Here is a 19,876-nt window from a genome sequence, read left to right on the forward strand (position 1 = left end):
TGGAGGAAATCCTCCAGGTAGCTTCGGAGAGAATAGATCGTAAATGTTTCTCATCAGACTAAGCGTCTAAGTTCTGTCTAATTCCAGAAGGGAGGTGGGGTGATGAGGCAAGTCCGACCCCCCAGCGATCATGGCCTGGACTAGTTTTTCAGATTAGCTTTGGAATGCCCTTGTCAAAAGCCGGGGCTGTTCAGATGGCCAAAGTGGTTTCGAATTCTAATGTTTTCACATCCAGAAAGTGATTGTGTTTTTTTCTGTGGATGACAGCCAGTGTGGTAATTAATATTTTATTAGCAGACTAATTTGAAAGTCAATGTGTTTTCAAGTGTGTTAATTATTAAATCATCAACAAACAGAGAAGGGCTTACTTTGAAACCAGCCTGAGACTCAAGAGGCTCGGCAAAGAAAATGATGGACTTGGGAGAACTGATTCACGTGTTTACTGCGCCAAGTTTCAGGCATTATGAGAAGTCTGTGCTGATACATTGTGACTTGAGAACTTAAATCTTTTTTTTCCTTTAAACGGTCAGCATTTCTGTCTCCTGTGTTTTGTCTTCCTGCTGTGGAGCACTTTAGGTTTGTGTTCACGTGGCGTTGTTCCCTGAACCACCGGCTTTGCGTCTCCTCCGTCCTGTCCGCCTTGATCGCGTCTTCCCCGCCCCGTGGGTTTTATCCTGAGGACTGTTCTCCGCTGTGTGGAGTGGAGGATCAGTGGACAATGGCTTTACCGACTCATTTTCTATGTAGCTCCCAGTTTCTCAAAATCATAATTGTCTTGGATTCCCTGTGAAACTGGGAGTCAGGCCTTGGGCACAGTGCTGGGTGGCCTTGGGTGCAGTACTGGCGCAGGAGGGAGAGATGAGAATAGGAAGGACGGGTTTGTCAGGGGAAGGAACCCTTTGCCGCATTCCTGTGTCTGTTTTAGGTTAAAGATGAATGGCCGGGTGGTGGGTGTCTCCCCTGCTGTGGCTGGACCTCGCTGTACTGAACCCTGAGCAGGGGCTCCAGGAGCTGCCTCCTGCCAGGCCGGGGCCACAGGGCTGGGCTGCTGCCTGTGGGGTGGGTTGTGAGGGCTCGTGCCAAGTTGCAAGGGACTGCACTGCTCCTGTGTGACCTGAGGGGCATGGGGGAAGCTGGTCTGTGCTCGTTACCTGGGAGAAGTTGAGCTCACCTGGGCCAGAGCCTCTGTGGACGTATTAAGGCAGAGGCCTGGAATTCCTGCTTTCCCCAAACAGCAAGAAAGCTCAGTGTTGCACCTGCTCTGAGATGCCCTCAGCAGCCATATATAGTTGACTTGAACATGAGGGAAGGTGCCAATTAACCCGGCTCTGTGGAGAGCATTGAGGAGTCCAGGCCCTGGGCCCCGGGCTTGGTAATATGTTCCTTCCTGAACAAAAAACAACAAAAGATCCCTGTGGTTGATGCCGACTGCGTGGGGTAGGACATGCCGAGCTTGCGTGGGGCTTGCCCCTGAGTTTCCTTGGTGCTCCTCCCAGCCCCCACGGACACCAGCCTTTCCAGGCCGAGGCTTGTCCTGTTTAGACCCTCGTTGGTGGGGTCTGTGGTCCTGGATCGAGGGCCCAAGCACTTCTTTCATGATTATAAATGATTCACCAGAGACACACGGCTGCCCCCAAACATCTCACGAGCATGAGATACAGCCAGTGTCGCCGCCGCAAGCTCATAATTCTCGTGGAAAGAGGAAATTTTACTTTTAATGTGCTCGTGAGACTCAGATGCAAATATTTAATTCCCGTTCAACTTTCAAGACCTTGAGAACCTCTGAGATTCCTTGAAAGCTGTTTCTTTGCCCCACGACTAACTCTCTTGTGGAAGGAGGCTGGGGTGGTCCGCGGGGTCTGGGGTCCTGCTGCGTTCTCCAGGATTCCTTAGGTTTTCAGCAGGTGGAGCTGATTGACTCTGACATTTCCATTATATTGTTCTTGTGTTGCCTCAGTTAACTTAGAATAATCAGTATTTACCAGAAATAATTGATGGTGAGATGGGAATTATTGGTGATTCCCTGACATAGATAAGTGTGTTACACAGTGTCTGATTTCTGAGATGTTGGTCCAAACCTTCTCAGCAACACACTTTGAAGGGTAGATTCCTGTGCAGGAGAAGCTGCTTTTCCCCGAGACGCGGTGGCGGCCCCTGCACTAGCATGGCAGGGTGGGTCTGTGACTGGGCAGGGCTGGACATGCTCCTGTCCGCCCCGGCGCCGGGCGCCCACCTCCGCACCACGTGTTTGTCGAGGGTTGCCTGCCTTTGTTCCCCCAGCTCGAACTCATAGAATGGTATACCTTCCTTGACACATTCCTGCATAGAGATGATTAGATCTGGGGGCTGAATCTCAATCTGACATGCATGTAGGTAAATTATTCACGTGAATGACTTGGGTCCTCCACGTTCAGGGTCAGGAGGCCCGGGGTGGGTTTGGAGACAGCTGCCTGGCCTCAGAAAGTTTCTCTCAGGGCCTGTTTCTTTCTCTAGCAAAGTAAATGATGCCTACCTCACGGGGCTTGACACACGCTCAGTACTCAGATGCTGTCTGGTCTTTATTATAGTTAGTATTTGGGGAACAGCGTGGCTGGTAAGAAAATGCATTATCTTTACAATTTATAGAATGTCACACAAGGCAAGCGTGAAACCGGGACTCTACCCTAATCTGAAGATGCTGGTGCTTACTCTTCTCCTTAAGCATTTTGTTGCAATTCTGGCGTGTGTCAGCCAAGTCATATGACGGCACCGCATGCGTGATGCCAGCTCAGTTACCTTGGAACGGGGAGCCTGAGGCTGCCAAGGAGCATCCCTCCTGCCTCCAGCCTTCGGCGGTTTCTCTCTCTCTATCCTTCCCTCTGTCCCTCCCTATCCCCCACTCCTCCTTACCACTCCTGATCCCCTCCCTAGCCCCCTCACTTACTCTACAACAGACACCCAGACTTTGACAAATCCCATCTGGGCCTATTGATCACTCGGCTGGGAAACCAGAGGGAAAGGGGCCCAGTTACTACAAAAATAGAGAATTGAAATAGAATGTGAGCTACTTTTGCATATTTTTTATTTTAATCTGAATATAAAAGGCAAGTATCAACACAAAATGGGTGCTAACTGCGCCACACAGCTCCAAGTCTGCCTTGTCAGGGCTCTGTGGCTTCCCACGCCCTGGCCTTCTCTATGAGCGTCTGGACATGCCGTGGCTGCGAAAGGAGCATTCAGTTATGGTCCTTTGAATGTTGCAGAGTCACGTTTAATAAAAATCTTCACGTTTACCCACAACCAAGTCTTCATTTAATAACAGGTACTGCAGGTCTCTGGGTGGCCTGAGCCTCTGTTTTAGAAGCAGCCACACCATCCCTGAGGGGCAGGTCTGTGTGGGCTGGCAGGCGGCTTGGTCCTTGGAGCACAGGGTGGACCTAACCCAGTCCTGGCATTGGGGGGGCCTTGCAGTTCTAGAATGTAGTGATGCAATCTGTGGCATAAATAAAAAGCCTCATGTGCCCCCATGAGAAGCTGGGGCTTCCCCTCAGTACTGTGGTGTGCTGTGTTTGTGATCATGCAGATGTAAAAGTGTGAGGGAGATGTCTAAAAACTAGGCTCCCAAAGACAGCCCTTCATGTCTGGTGCTTTCATGTGTGTATGTACACCTGTTTGACGAGTGTACACCTTCACGCGCGCACCTGTTTCATGCATGTACACCTGTTTGTGCATGTGCCTGTTTCGCACTTGTGCCTGCTTCGTGTGTGTATGTGCCTGGGCATTCACCTTGTATTGCATCATACGTTGTATTTTATAGATTTTTTTTTTTTCAGTTTGTATCGTGAGCTTGTAACGACTTCGTGAAGAAAAGAGGGGATCCTGGCAGCCTTTGGCTCTGAGAAACGTGATGTCACGGGAACAGATGAGACAGCCCGGGTGAGGCCGGCAGAGGCCATCGTGGCCTGGGAGTCCGTGCACATCCACTGTCTGTCGCTGTGTGACAAGTGACCCCAAAACCTAGGGGCTTAAGGCAAAGTACACGTACGACTGTACAGCTTCTTCAGGTTGCAAATTCAGGGCAGCCTTGCTGAGCGGCTCTGGCCCAGTCCCCTGGTCACCGTGAAGATGCTGTCGAGGGCTGCAGCCATCTGTAGGCTCAGCTGGGCTGGAGGTTCTGCTCCAGGATGCTGTGCTGACGTGTCTGCAGGCAGAGGCCTGGTCCTCCACACCTGGCCACTCCCTGGGGCTGCCAAGTGCATTCCTGCCCAGGGCCGCTTCTTTCCCCAGAGACGTAGCAGTGCTGGTTTTATGCCCAGCGTCAAGGTGGCCGGCTCAGGAGCAAAGACTTGTTTCCCCTACTCAGCGGCTACTCCTGCAGGGCTGGGCGACAGTGGAGGTCGCGCAGGAAGGTGTTCGCTGAAGACCGTGCTCTGTGACTTGATGGGTGTTCCTCCCAGGAGGGTGAAATGGAGACTGGACGCTGGGAGCGGCGTCCTGCGCGACCCCGCATGTAGTGGGCTCACAGCAGAGCTAAGTACTTCCTTTACAGATACTTTTCAGAGTTTGCCCGCCTTTAGATTCTCTGATTAACGTGTCTGAGGAGGGTCCCAGGAGTCTGCCACCTGCCAGGCCAAGGAGGTTCCCTACATGTGGCTTGTTCCCTGACACCCTGAGAAACGTGACTCAAGAGGATCACCCGAGTTTCCTAAATGGGTCACCTGCCTTCTCTTCCCTTTGCTTTCATGCCTCCCCCAGGGTGGGTCAGTCCTGTCAGCCGCAGCGATACCTGCATGCTGGGGTTACAAGGAGATTGGGGGTGTGTCTGGTCCCCCAGGGAGATTCAGTGACTGAGGATGCTGTCATAGCAGCCAACATGTCCTTATTGTTTTCACTTTTAATGAAGTTCAGTTACTAGGTTTTCTGAGGCACAATGATGTTGTTGTGAAAAATTGGTGATCAGGGAAGCAAGCAAGTGTGGGAAAATGATCCTGCCCTTAAATCTAAAAAATGATGAAACAGCAAAGCGCCTTGAAGAGCCCATGAACCTCCTCATGGGGCAGTGAGGAGACACTTCAGTAATGGCTTTAAAAAAAATGAGATCATACTGAAGAAAAGGTACACTAAATTTTGGGTCTCCTATGGGTAAAGAGATTGAGGTTTACATTTTGGAGGCATGCTTTGACATACTTATTTATTTTTCTTTGTTGGATTTAGAATTAGTTGAAATAATTGTGGTTTTTTAATTTTAAAAATTGGGGTATATGAAGTCTAAACTCTTTGTGACATTTCTGTACTGTGAGACTCCACATACAAAAGAGAAGCCCAGACTGTCTCTAATGAACCAGAGAGAGGTGGTCATCTCCTGCAGGCCAGTCTGGTCTCCAGGCATCTGGCCATCCTCGCAGTCTTGGGCACACCTGCATCACTGGTGCTTCCTGCCAGACTGTGACTCTGCCCAGGTTTCAGGAGCACCCGGAACAGTTTTCCTAGGGGCTCCTGCTTTGTCCCGGCTCCTGGAAGCACAGGCTTTTGATGAAGGACTCTCCCCACTGCCAGGCAAATTGGTGATTGCCCCACAGTCTGTATTTCTTGCATGGGGCGCAGAGAGTCTGGGCGTGGTGTCGTGGCCCTGGAGCCAGCTCTAGGACTGCATGGCGGCCTTGCCTCCACCCCTCATCTGGGAACAGGGCGGTGGGGAGGAGAAGGGAAGCAGGGTCTTGCCCCTTCTGCGTCTCGAGAACACGAGAACACATCGTCCCATTGCCTCGCACCATTCACAGCCCAAGCTTGTGTGAAGTAGTATTTTATAACCTCCCCTGACAATGATGTATTTTATATAAGCAGCACATAAAGTGGTAATTTAATACCCTATCGAGCAAGATTAAACAATAAGGAGCAGATATCGCTTTAGAAAAGTTACTTTATCCAGGAAACATTTACCTACTGCAGGTGAATGTGAACCATGGCTTCCTCCTCGGTGGCTCCTGACGAGCCTGTGAGATTCTGTCCTGTTCACCACTGTTAGTTATAAGCTACACCTTTCCTTCTATGATGTTAGTTACAAGCTCTACCTTTCCTTCTGCGATGTGTATTTCTTGCCTGCTCACCACTGTTACAGTTACAAGCTCTACCGTTTCCTCTGCGATGTGTATTTCTTGCCTGTTCACCACTGTTAGTTACAAGCTCTACCTTTCCTTCTATGATGTTAGTTACAAGCTCTACCTTTCCTTCTATGATGTTTATTTCTTGCCTGTTCACCACTGTTACAGTTACAAGCTCTACCTTTCCTTCTGTGATGTGTATTTCTTGCCTGTTCAGCACTGTTAGTTACAAGCTATGCCCTTTCTTCTGTGATGTATATTTCTTGAAGGCATGGACTAAATCCTAATTCCACAGTATTCGATGCACACACTCAAGAGATACTTGTTTGAATGAATGGATTAATAGAAAATAGAAGTGGTGACTTCACTTTATTTCATTATGTCAAAGTTTGTTTACATGGAAAATTTTATGGTCCTTTGGAAAAACAGGGCCTCTGTGCAGGGTTGGTAGAGATTGTGAGAGTGCCGCAAATGGCTCTGTGGCTCTAGGATCACAAAGGTCTTCAGGGACTTGGTGGCGGCACCTGTGTTGAAAACTGAGTTCTGCAAACCCATTCGAGTGACCTGCCAGCACACACAATCCTACTTCCCAGTTGATTTCTGCACAGAGGCTTCTCCTGAATGCCCCAGGTGAACGTGGGTTTAGCCAGCACTGCTGGGCTTCCACAGCAAGCCAGGGTGCTGCAGGGATGAGAGAGAAGAGGGGCAGGACCAGGATCTTCCTGGGCCCCAGTGCCCGTGTGGGGATGCTGCCTGGCCTGGCTTTTCTGGGGGAGGTCAGGGAAATGATGGCATGGAAGGACTGTTGGCATGAGCTCCTTGCTCAAACATAGATCCCCAGGCCTGTGTGGGAGGCAAAATAGAAATTTATGTGGCTATCATCAGTAACATAGCAAATATGGGCTTCTTCCCTAGGGTGACTGACCCTCTTGCTCATCTGCTGAGCAAAGGCCAGGCCCGGCCTTCTGGGCCTCCACAGTGAGCTTTTCCCAAGCTCTGTCCACTCCGTGGAGATGACTGGAGCCAGGGCAGACATGGGGTGTTTGCTACTTTTTTTTTTTTCTTTTTCGAGACGGAGTCTTGCTCTGTTGCCCAGGCTGGAGTGCAGTGGTGTGATCTCGGCTCAGTGCAAGCTCCGCCTCCAGGTCATGCCATTCTCCTGCCTCAACCTCTCGAGTAGCTGGGACCACAGGTGTCCGCCACCACAACAGGCTAGTTTTTTGTGTTTTTAGTTGAGACGGGGCTTCACCGTGTTAGCCAGGATGGTCTCCATCTCCTGACATCGTGATCCACCCGCCTCGGCCTCCCAAAGTGCTGGGATTACAGGCGTGAGCCACCGCACCCGGCCAGGTATTTGTCAGTTTTTGAAAGCTACATTTAAAGAATGAAATGGACCGAACAGAATTACTTCCTTTGAATATTTAATACTTAGTCTACCAGAACACTTAAATATAGTCAATGTATTCAAGTAATAAGGAAGAACTTTCCCTCTGTTTCCAAAGCAAAAGTATAAACAACCTTTTACTTGGCAGGGATTTCACTATGTTTCTGAAAAGCCAGGAAGCACTTTTCCTGAAATAGACCCGTCTCTTCCTCTGCATAGACCCTATGAACATTTTAGCTACATTTCTGCTGTATGTGGATGTGATAGATTATAGAAAATTCCTTGCTACTGGAACTTCATGATGCTTTCCTTTTAAACGTCAAATAGAACGTATGGATAGTAAATCTCAGGCTAGTTGCGATTATCAGTCTTGATAGAGCTTCCACCAAGAACCTCTGTCAGTTACAACAGAAGGTGTCTCCCCAGCAACCCGGCTTAGATAGCAGACTGAGCCAGGCTCACCCAGGATTCAGTGCAACGTCTTCCAAAGCTGTAGCCACTGCTCTTGGAGGAGACTTGAGAAGTCCTCCCTTTGATGCCTGTGCATGGCTGTTTTCAGATCACAGCAGCTGCAGCAGCATCTCGGAGGATGCCGGCAGGGGTGTCCTGAGTATTGACACCACGGCAGAGGCCTGCAGTGTCTGAATGAAATGGGCCGTGACACTGAGCAGCCTAGAGGAGTCCACAGCCACGTTTCAAAGGTGCAGTGGCCCGAGGTGAACCCCAGAGCACTGAGGAGCCTGGAGTTGACCTGTCACGATTCCATTGAGAGAGCTGGTTGAATTCTGTACCTGTGCGGGCAAAAGATGGCTATTTGCGCTTGGCCCCTTCGCAGGCCAGGGCTAGGGAGGTTGTCTGCATAGCTAGTGGGAGCTTAACTCTGTGCACACTCGGGTCCGAGTCCCGCTCCTTTCTGTGAGCCCAGGGAAGGTAGACATGCCGAGCTCTCCTGGAAGAGGGCCCTGATGAGTCAAGCTGAGCTTCAAGATGGTCGGCGTTGTGGTGTGCCTGGCGGGATCGGAGTCGGTGCATGCTGAGTGGGGGCCCGGCTGCTGCTGTCGCTATTGGGCTCAGCAGACGCTGAGGGGGACGTGGCTCCTGTTGTACTTGGTGTTTTTCTCCTCACAGGAGTGGGTTTCCCTGCAGTGAAGGTGTCGGTGCTGTGACAGGTAACCTGGCAGGAGGAAGGCGCTCATGGGGTTGTGCCCCGAGGCCCCCTTCCTCTTGAGGAGCAGGAAGGGGGTTTGGGATCCTGCTTCCGGCTGCACTCCCTTGCTAGGTTCTTGGCCTCCGGGGCCGGGAGAAGCTGAGTGCAGGCCTGAAGCCTGGACCCTTTCCATAGCCTCTGTGGCGCTTGTGGTGCTATGCGGGACGTGGCCCTTGGAACTCCAAGCCCTACCCTGGCATGCTCGCCCATTGGGGCGTCTCGGGCACCTGCTGTGTGCTAGGCTCCGTGGTGGGTGGGCGGTAGCAAGGGCTGTGGGGTAGAGGCGACACAGTACGCGGATGATGATGAGAAGCATCAGGGAGGCAGTGAGAGCAGAGCTGAGACCTGCAAGGAGGGGACTGGCTGTGGGTGTTGGGGCTCAGGGAGCTGCCTCTACCCAGAGCCACAGTGGCCAGTGAGGGCAGAGCAGGGGACCGAGGCCCAGGGAAGCCGTGTGTATGGTTCGCATCAGGTGTGCAGGTCTGCCGGGCTGGGCCTGGGGTCCCAGAGGGAACGGAGGGTCCTCGCATCTCCCTCCTCGTGTTTCCCTGTTGCTTCCTGGTCAAGGGATGCTTCTTTTTTGCAACTCTGGCAGTTATTCTGCATATTAAGAGAAGTTTCACAAAATCGTAAGGGGAGAGGCTGACTAGGGATTCATTTTTTTTTTTTTCGCCCCCTGATTTTACACGGAGGCTTCTACTATCCCTTAGTGTGGAGGCAGAGTGCAGATGCTCTACAGTTTTCTGTCTAGGAAGATAAGAGCTGCTGGGAAGTCACAGATCTGATCATTGCAATAGCACTGACATTTTTAAGTGACAGAATGCTGATGTCTATAATAATCAGAGTAAAACTTCAGTAGCTTCAATATAAAGATGTCGAGATGATCTTAGAGCCATTTCGTCCTTAGAGCCTTCTGCAGTGTGGAGTGTGACATCTCTATCAGCTTCTGGTCAGTGGCCACCTGTGGGTAACTGAATGCTTGCAGTGTAAATGAGAAACTGAACTTCTAATTTTCTTTAATTTTAGTCAAATTTAAATAGCTATATGGGCCGGGCACCGTGGCTCATGCATGTATTACCAGCAGTTTGGGAGGTCGAGGCAGGTGGATCACGTGAGGTCAGGTGTTCAAGACCAGCCTGGCCAACAAGGCGAAATCCCATCTGTACTTAAAAGTATAAAAAATGAGTCTGGCATGGTGACAGGCGCCTGTGTTCCCAGCTACTCGGGAGACAGAGGCAGAAGAATCACTTGAACTCGAGAGGCAGAGGTTGCAGCAAGCCGAGATCAAGCCACTGCACTCCAGCCTGGGTGACAGAGAGAGACTCTGTCTTAAGAAAAAAAAAAAAAGATTTTAAAAAAACCCTACATGCCCCTAGTTGCTTCTGTAGGAGACGGCATGGTTCCAGAAGGTAGACTTTGTGTTGAGGACTCTGCAACGTCAGGCTGGAGACAGTCTCCCTTCCTAGCAGCGTGGGCCCGTGGGCTGCTCTTCTACCAGAAGGGATGGTGGAGTCTCTGGGAGGTATCTGTGGACTCAGATCTGTGTGGATTAGTGACTTGTGTTACTCACAGATACTTAATTTTATGGGTAAATGAATACCTGGACTGGCTGCAACTTCAGGGCGAGATTCGAGAGTAGGGAGTGAAAAGTGACGACAGAACCCTGGGCTTGTCCTGCCGCCCCCACGACTCGGTAGGGGCCCCTTCTAGTCTGAAGTCCCAGCACGTGGTTAGGGTACCCCTCCCCTCTGAAGCCCCCAGGAAGTGATCGGGGCACCACTCCCCTCTGAAGCCCCAGCACCTGGTCGGGGCCCCCCTCCCTTCTGAATCCCCCAGCATCTGGTCGGGGCGCCCCTCCCTTCTGAATCCCCCAGTAGCTGGTCGGGGTGCCCCTCGCTTCTAAAGCCCCTAGACCCTCCTGGCCTGCGGTGCTGCTTCTCCAAATGCTGCCTTGGCTGTTTTCCAGGAGTCACCTGCACCCCAGCAGGTTGCGTGTGCTACTTCTTTTGGAATCTGGGGTGTCGGTGAAGCTCATTTATCTTGTCTTCCTCCTCATGTGCCATATCTCACCTATTGTCTGTCCGAGTTCGTGTGAGTGCGTGTTGTGCGTTCTCAGGCTGTACTCGGTGCTTAGGTGACAAGATCGTCTTAGAGCAACGGACTGTGTACTCCAAAGGACGCTGTGCATGAATTGAGACACAGTTTACTTGTGGGGTTTAAATTTCCTGGGTGTTGGAGGCAGTTACGGGGAAACAAGGTCTAAAAAAGCCCTTGGGGATGAGGAAGGAAATAATTAAAAAGATTACTTTATACAAACTTAACAGTTGATTTAATTTGTAGGTGAATCTCGCATTTTGGGAACTACTAAAGCTACTGTTTGTGGGGATTCCTTGATGAGTTTGTTTTCTGTCAAGTAGAAAGTAAAGTGGATCGGTTTTGCTTTTAATTCTGACTGACTAGAATCTACTTCCTTTTTCACCCCTTTCATGTTAGGATGGGGATTGGACTAGAAGAGCTGTAGTATCTCTTTATTTCTGATCTTAAATGAATTTTTTCTTTGCTCACTGTTTTTGTTGTTGTTGTTGTTGTTGTTGTTTTTCGTGAGCTACTGTTTTTTCCTTCAATACACTGTTCTACGGGTTGGGAAATGTGCTCAATTTGTACCGTGCTTTAAATGTGCACAGTGGTTCTAAATTGCTACTTTTCGTTAAAGTTAGATATAACATCTTAATTAAAATGTCATCTATAAATCAGGTACAGTCTGAGGCCTGGAGACCCCTCTTGTCACTTCCTTCCCGCCGTGTCTCCTTCCCTGGCCACGTTGCCCCTGGCCACATCTCCTTCCCACACCACGCCGTGTCATCCCCCCACCACGTCACCTCTGGTCACATCACCTCCCTCCCGGCCACATCACCTGTGGCCTCACTGCCTGCTTCCCTCCCTCCTTGGTGGCCACCATGGCTCCTGCTGTCTGCCCTCCTGAGAGTCTGTTCGAGACTCCTTCCCCGTTTTCTGCTCCTAAGTGGGTCTTGGGGCCTGGATATTTCACAGGATGCAAGTTTCTTCCCTTCCAGCAGCGGGTCTCTGAACGTCAAGTCCAGAGAGTGCACTAAACTATCCTTACCCACCTGGAGGCCCCGAACCCTGATCACCGACCACCAGGGCTTTTCTGCAGGGTGTGGGGCAGACTCATGCGTGAATTGGACTCAAAAGGTGCTTCCAGGAATCCTTGTTTTAAGTGCACTGGAGCAGAGATGGGGAGAGGGGACCTCCGGGTTTGCTCAGAATTTGGCCCTGATCACAGCCAACGAGGCAACATAAGCTTCTCCTAAATGAAGCATTCCATAGACTGATTTTACACATGACAGTTGTGATGGCTGGAAAAGGCTTCACACAATGAGTGAGTTTGAGCTGCATTTGAAGGAAGAACAGGTCTCTGCAGGTGGAAATGAAAGATCAGGGTGACCCAAGTCATCAGCTGTAGCGGGGGGTGGGGTGGTGCGGACTCCCCATGGATGGTGGGCATCGCTGTAATTCAGGAGAAGGCAGGGGTGCGAAGCAACAGCACAGCAGCATTAAAATTCCCCTGCAGAGAGGAGACTGAGATATTATCACATGTATACAACTGAGAGATGATTTGAGGATGATTTCTGGGAGCCTATGGGAAGATCACGTGCTCATCATCAGTTCTCGGGATCTCTTTATGAAGTGAAAACAGTCATGCCTCTGCCTATCTTGTAAGCTGTTAATATCAAATCGGATAATCTTCAGCGAGCCTTGTAAATGCTAAAGGTTATGACAGACTGTTCCAGCACCCTTGTCTCTATCCTCCTTTCCTCCTCGGTAACGTGAACCCTGCTAGGTACCTCACTATCTGCCTGGCTTCCTCCTCCATAACGTGAGCCCTGAGTACTTGCTGGGTACCTCGCTGTCTGCCGTACAGCTGGCTGTAGCCTTGTCAAACGCACTTGGCTGGCACATAAGCAGAAGTGCTCGCCGGGCCTTGGGAGGGCTTTCTGACATGTGGGTGCCTGCTTTTCCCTGTTAGGCTGGAGCTGCAGGAGCCCTCCTAGACCAGACAGAGGACCAAGGCTGTGGCCTCGGGGTGGGGGTTGGGGGAGCTCCCTGGGTTTATTATGTGGGTGAGAGCAAACTTCAGTCCCGCTGCGGCATCGGGATTCAGGGTTCCTTCTGGAATGTTCTGAGTGAGAAACAGGAAGTGTGCACAGGTGCGTCTTTTGCGGATTTTATGGTTATCTTGAGCGAGCACTGGTGCCTCTGAGCTTTGAACCTGCAGAACCACTTCTTCCACTAATGGCCGCCTTTATAGAAGGAATGACTTACAAACGATGCCACTTCAGATGGAGGTATTTGCAGGTGTGGCCTGAAAAATGAACAAAATGACTTTCATCTCAAGGAAAGTTCCTTACATTATTCCCAATGATAGACATTTGAGCTTTCCAATGAGTATTAAAATATAAAAATCTTGTGTCCACCACTTTCTGATGTGACCAATGGTGATATTGATGTGTTTTTGTTTGTTTGTTTGTTTTTTGATATAGAACAAAATGTGGAAGTTGCTCATAATTCTGAACCAGTGTTTTCTAACCAATGTGTGATTACAAAATCGTGTGCTGGTAAAAGTCATTCAAGTGTAGGATGGACCAGTTGACTCAGAAGGAATTGGGGCAGAAAGGCCCGTCGGCCAGAGCACAGACTCTGCGTTGCAGACAGCCTGTGCGGAAGTGCCACTTATTACATTTTGCAGCAGAGAATACCTAAAATGATCTGAAAACACAATGAAAATACTGCTTCCTACTTGTATATCAGCATGGGGTCGGACTTCCTTCATAAACTTGAGCCACGGCTCTGCAGCCCACTGAATGCAGATGCAGGCATGAGAACCCTGCTGTCTGAGGTGCAGAGATGTTAGGTGTTTTCACAGCAGCACAAACTGTTGCCACGCTGCTACTTATTTGGGAAAATGGTTTCTTCTTGAAGACTGTGTTAAGATGTAATGACTTTATCGTTGTAAAATAAACTAAATTGTTACCTTTTTTTTTTTTTTTTTTTGAGACGGATTCTTACTCTGCCACCCAGGCTGGAGTGCAGTGGTGTGACCTCAGCTCACTTCAACCTCTGCCTCCTGAGTTCAAGCGATTCTCCTGCCTCAGCCTCCCTAGTAGCTGGTACTACAGGTGTTAAGCACCATGCCAGGCTAATTTTTGTATTTTAGTAGGGACGGAGTTTCACCATGTTGGCCAGGCCGGTCTCGAACTCCTGACCTCAAATGATCCGCCTGCCTCTGCCTCCCAAAGTGCTGAGATTACAAGCATGAGCAGCCTGGGATCAAGGTGCAGGCAGGTTTGGATCCTCTGGGGCCTTACTCCATGCTGTGTAGACGGCGTCCTCTCTGTGTCCTCACAGGTTTCTCTTATGTGCGTGCAGCACTGAGGACTGTGTCTAAATTCTCTCAAAAGAATACCAGTCATACTGGATCAGGGCCTACTCTTAAGATCTTAGGTGACCTAAATTTCCAAGTTAAAGACCTGTATCTAAATACAGTGATATTTTGAGTTTCCGGGGTTGTGACTTTAACAAGGGAATCTTGAGAGGGGGGACAGTTCAGCCCATGACACCTTTAGGGAAGAATCGTGGTGAAACCGCTACGTTGGATCAGGTAATGTTTCCTTGGCTGAGACGTTTAAAGCTATAACAAGCAACTGAAGGGAAAAAGATGGTATCAAAATTTAAAATGTTCATTTCAGAGGATACTATTAAAGTAAAAAGACAACCCACAGAACAGGATAGATTATCACGATAAGGACCTGATATCATGAATATATTTAAAAGCTCTTAGTAAAAATCCAATTTAAAAATGGACAAAGGATTTGAATAGACATTCTCCAAAGAAAGACATATAAATGCCTTAAAAAGCACATGAGATGTTTAGCAGAATTCATCATCTTAGAAATGGAAATCAAAACCACCGTGAAATACCACTTCACAACCACCGGGATGGATAAAACCCCAGTATTGGACAGTGACATGGAGGTGAATTTGGGAAAAGTGAAATCTTGATATATTGCTAGTGGGAGGGGAAGTAAAATGGTACAGTTGATTTGGAAAAGTCTGGCAGTTCCTCAGAAAAGTTGAGCATGAAATCACCGTACAACCCAGCAATTTCACTCCTAGGCATATGCCCAAGAAAATTGAAAATATTTTGCAAGAATCTTCATAGCAGCATTATTCGTAGTAGTAGAAACAGTCCAGGTATCTGTCGACAGGTCACTCACTGTGAGATTCCACTCACCTTGGACGTGAAAGATGTCAGCACCGAAGGTCACGCACTGTATGATTCTCCTCACAACAGGTGTCCAGAATGGGCAAATACAGAGAAACGGAAGTCGGCTGGCGACTTCCAGGTGCTGGCGGAAGGAAGGAGCAGGTGCTGACTCTTAATGGGTTCAAGGTTTCTTTGGCCCGTGGTGAAAAAGTCCCAGAATTACATACTAGTGGTTGATGTGCAGCTTTGAGAATATGCTAAAAAGACTGAATTGTATCCTTTAATATTGGGGCTTTTATGATTTGTAAATTCCTTTCAATTTCAAAAGGAACTCAAGAACTTCTTTGGTGTTGATATTTGGATTGTGAAAGAGACAGTATCCAAAACAAGTTACTATGTAACTCACGTCCCCAGAGTTAAACTTCATTTTCTGAGGATCTTAAAGGAAGTGTTTGAGCCTAGGAGACACAACGATCCTATACTAGATGTTACACCCCATCTTACTGATTTCTATCTCACATAGCCGTATTCAGGGAATACCGACACGTAAACGTGAGCTGAATGCTATGCAGAGGCACATTCCTCTTACCCGGATGATCTTTAGTGGTGCAGTAAGAGATGGGGTCATAGCAACGTTAGTTTAGCTAGTTTAATTTCCATGGCAACAGGAATTTGGCACATCTGATGAGTTAGATGTCCCTGCACAGCTCCTAACGAGGTTGCCCATTTCTGTGTGGTGTCTGTGTATATTCTTGCTGTGGAAAAAAGTGATAGCACCTGCACAAACAGTTGCCCGGAAACACGCACGAAGCTGGTGAAGGCAGAGGACAGGTAAGAGGGAAGCATGGCTCAGCCCTGGCAAAGAAGATCGTTATTCCGAACGCAGTCAGGTGGAGAGTCTTGCTGCTGGTGTCTGGGAAATGTGTTGTGTTTGCTTCTATCTGAACAGCTGGACCTGAGCGTGTCTGTGCTTCAACATTTAATCTGTACAGTATCCTCGGCAGGGCGTGTAGCTCTGTGGCAGAGGACACCCCGGCCACAGTGGATGTCAGCGGCGGTGGCTGGACTCAGGGTCCGTGAATGTTGCGTGATCGAACATGTTTGGTTCATTCTCAGCTCCTGCCCAGGTGCCTCCCGAGCTTCGGGTGCTGTGGCTCCCCAAACCCTTCCCATCTGTGTGTAGCATGACCACCACCTTCCTACCATGTGTTTGTCCTACCACGGCTGCCGTGTCTAACGGACACTTTGCTTTCCAGCTACTTTCCTATAATCAAAACCCTTGAACGACTTTGCCTGCGTTTCAGAGATGACAGGGTATTAGTTTTTCATGATTACTCTGAGGATTTCCAAAAGCAAATGAAACTTATGGGATGTAAGATATTAGAAGTGACAGTAATTATAGATGGCTTTTCTCAGTTAGTCTTTTGATTGTGGTAAAATTACATAGCACTCTAAGTGTATGGTTTGGTGGCATTAAGTGTGTTCACACTGTTGTGCCGCGGTCACCGCCATCCATCTCCAGAACTTCCTGGTCTCCCCACGCTTGAAACTCGATCTACCAAACACTAGCTCTCTTTCCGCCCCAGCTCTGGTAAGCAATACAGATTGCTTACAAAATAGGCTTTTTCAGTAAGAGAAGGGGCAAGGAAAAGAGCTCTAAAGACTGTCTTGAGATTTGAGGAAGTGTTTTATTTGTTGCTGTCTGGTTCCCAGTGTAAAGGAAGTATTGAAGACATGGGAAGGCGAAGGTCTGTGACCTCAGGAAGTGCTGGACTGGGCAGCTTTCCTGCTGTACCGGGGGCACTTGTCCTCAAACCTACCTGAGATAATCGCATGAGGATGGTGCTGCCTTGTGACAGCTCTGAAATTGGTCTCCTTGAACGTTGTCAAGTACATAAGCTTTGGCGGTTACCATCTAGTGTCTGCGGGAGACCTAGAATTTGAACATTGTTGACTTTAGAACACACTCATTTGTATAACACTCTACCTGTTCTCATCAATGTGTTCTCTTTTTTTGCCTTAATATTCTGTGTTGCGGTAGCAGTAGTTGCAGCGGACGCTACTTCTGGTTCATGGTCATTGTCCAACACAAGCTTCTGGAAACCATGTGAAAAATGAAGGGGAAAGTGCTTTTCTGCAAAGGCTTTTTTTGAATATCTTGTTTTTTCTAGAATATCTGTTGTGGTGTAAAACGTTTTCATATTTACGGTTTTGTAACGTGTTTTACACTAGTTAGCTTTAAAACCTCCTGTTTTTGCATGTCATGGGGCTGCTTTGTCCTGTTATTCTATGATATAGCTGGTTTGCAAAACTATTGGTTATTTCCCTTTAAAAACCAAAGCAGCTTACAGATAGAGTGTGATTCCTGTAAGAATTTAATTGTAAAATTGATTTGTGTTCAATAAGCTTACCGAAATGACTAGATCAGTGGACAAAAAGATAAGAACATGTCAAGTCTCTGGGCCATGAAGGACTTCCAAATAATACACATGATGCACAGTAATTTCTTAACAAAAGATTAGATTTAGTACATAACTATTTAAAACCTCCACATTTTCTATTACAGCCATTCCACAGTGCCCATGGGGGTGGGCTGCAGGACTGCCTATGGCATCCGAGGTCTGTGGGTGTTGAGGTCCCTGCTCTAAAATGGCATGGTGTTTGCATATGACATACGCACATCCTCCTGCAGACAGTCATGTCAGGGTTGCTGGTATCAGCTATGCCATGGACATGCCATGGGAGTAGTTGTTTAATGAATAATAAATTCTGAATGCTTAGTACAAACACATTAAAAAATATTCTTGATCTATGATTGGTTGAATCCACAGGCCTGGAACCCCGGGAGAGAGTACAAACTCTAGAAGCAAAACAAACAAAGAAATTGAGGTCAGCAGTGACAGGTGTGGGATCACACTGAATCTCATGTGTTTTGCTGTGTGTGTCACTGTGTCCCGTGTAAACAGGAATCATTTGTAGCTTAAGGTAAAATAGGTAACAGGAAACATTACAGAATGGGCACGAAGGCGCACCCCTCATTACCCCGTGTTACAGCCAAGTGTCTGCCTCCTGGGGAAGGATCTGTTCTGTGGGGAGACTTCCAGATGTGTGAAGTGAAATGCCCTCCGAGAAGCGTGGCTTTGGCCGGAGCACATCAGACGAGAGTTAGCGTGGCATGGAGTTTCCACAGTGCCCCTCAGGCCTGCTACTTCTCTCCTCTCCCCCCACCCCTGGCCCTGACTCTTACCAAGGGAGGAAAGTTCAGCTCCAGTTGAGCCCCGCGCAGGGCTGTGGATCTCTAGGGCAGATGCCACCTTCGCCTGAATAGGCTGTGTCAGAGGAGGGTCTGGCTGTACTTGAGCTGTGAGAGATGCTCTCAGAGATCCAGCATCCTGAAAACCCAGGTGCTGAAGGTTCCTCCTCCACCGTCCTGCGGGGAAGGGGGTCTTATCCTGCTTCCCCTCAACCCGAGCTGACTTTTGTCTGTTCTGTACACCTAGTTTTTCAGAGCAGTTATTGTTAATCATCTAGCAGACAAACACCATAAGGTGACAGCCTGGGAGGGTAGATGGGGCTGTGGAAGATAGTTTCCTGAATAACAGTGTTCAGATTCCTGTTTTGCCGTCATTTGACCCAAGGCCTCCAGATAATTGAAATATTGTCAGCAAAACACCCATTTTGTATCTGAGTTTTTTTTCATGTTTGTTTTTGTTTTTGTTTTGTTTTTAAGGAATGGGTGCAAACTTCTAACCAGGGACCTGACAAAAGAGAAGGATTTCTTTTCAAAGTGAAGGTCGGGGATGGTTGGCATTTGCCATCTGTGACGAGCAGGGACCCAGGCTGCTTCCCTCCTGCCGCCCGACTCCTGCTGCCCGACTCCTGCCCCTTCAGCTCCTGCCCCTCCAGCTCCTGCCCCTGTTCCCACCAGCAGGAAGAGGAGCAGGAAGGTGCCTTTTCCCCTTTAAGGGGATGAGGTGAGAGTTGCACCTGCCATTTCGCTAGTCCCTGGGGTGATTCTCCAGCATGGGTGGGAGTTGGGTTTGGAGGCCTGAGCCCCGTGAAGCCGGGATTGCTTTTCCCTGAGCAGTGGGAACCTAGACTCTGGGAAGTGGGGTCAGAGGGTAGCCTTTGCTGCATCTGCAGGAGGGGCCTCTCGTCCCAGTTGACATCTTCACTGCAAAAGGGGGTGTGGGCTTCATGGTCCATTGACAGAACGTTACTTGTTTTTGTTTGTTTTTTAAGCACATTGAACCCTAATTCCTTTGGCCTTTACTAAAGTGGCACTTTGTAATTCCACATGATTTCATCGTTATACTCGCAGGAGAGAATGCTTCCTGTAAACCAGAAGGATCTCTGAGACGGTTCTCGGCCCATAGAGAGTTCCTTTTCCCAAGGTTAAAGACACAGCCTCAGGCGGGGTTGAGGACACACTGCGACAGCCTCAGGAGGTCCTGGACATGTGCCCAAGGTGTTTGGGGCACAACTTGGTCTTACACATCTTAGGGAGATGTGAGACAACAATATATGTGAGATGTACGTTGGTTTGGTCCAGGAAGGGAGGGACGGCTCGAAGCTGGGAGGGGTTTCCAGGTCACAGGTAGATCAGACAAATGCGTTTCTGGTGTACCTTTCCAGAGGAAGCAGTCAGATCCGCATTTATCTCCGTGTGCAGATGGTGACTTTGGGTTCTCTCCTCTGTCATGAGGAATTTCCTTGTGGATCGATTGTGAGGGAGGTACATGGCTTGTTTTTTTCTCCCCCAGTATCTGTCTCTGTTCAGAAAAGCATGGGAGGTAGGTTTGCCCTAAGCTGTTCCTTACGTTGAGGTCCCTTTAGCTTAGTGATTTTGGGGTCCTGAGATGTATTTTCAACTTCATGTTTCTGAACACACTGGCACTCTAAACAGTGTTGTAGGAGGC

The 19,876-nt window shown here is 48.8% G+C and overlaps 1 long non-coding RNA gene across 3 annotated transcripts in view; it reads left to right on the top strand.

Moving 5' to 3' along the window:
* Positions 1 to 19,253, top strand: part of LOC119623507 (uncharacterized) — a 103,709-nt gene extending 84,456 nt beyond the window's left edge. For 2 of the 3 annotated variants that reach the window (XR_012092450.1, XR_012092459.1), the window contains one exon: positions 3,813 to 12,406. This is a non-coding gene — a long non-coding RNA (uncharacterized lncRNA). Of the gene's footprint in view, positions 1 to 3,812; positions 12,407 to 18,687 lie in introns of those variants that run through there. The other variant, XR_012092460.1, reaches the window with a different exon arrangement.
* Positions 19,254 to 19,876: the final 623 nt, after the last annotated feature.

This window comes from Chlorocebus sabaeus, unplaced genomic scaffold, assembly GCF_047675955.1.
Source record: "Chlorocebus sabaeus isolate Y175 unplaced genomic scaffold, mChlSab1.0.hap1 unalloc_scaffold_523, whole genome shotgun sequence".
Classification (NCBI taxonomy): Eukaryota; Metazoa; Chordata; class Mammalia; order Primates; family Cercopithecidae; genus Chlorocebus; species Chlorocebus sabaeus.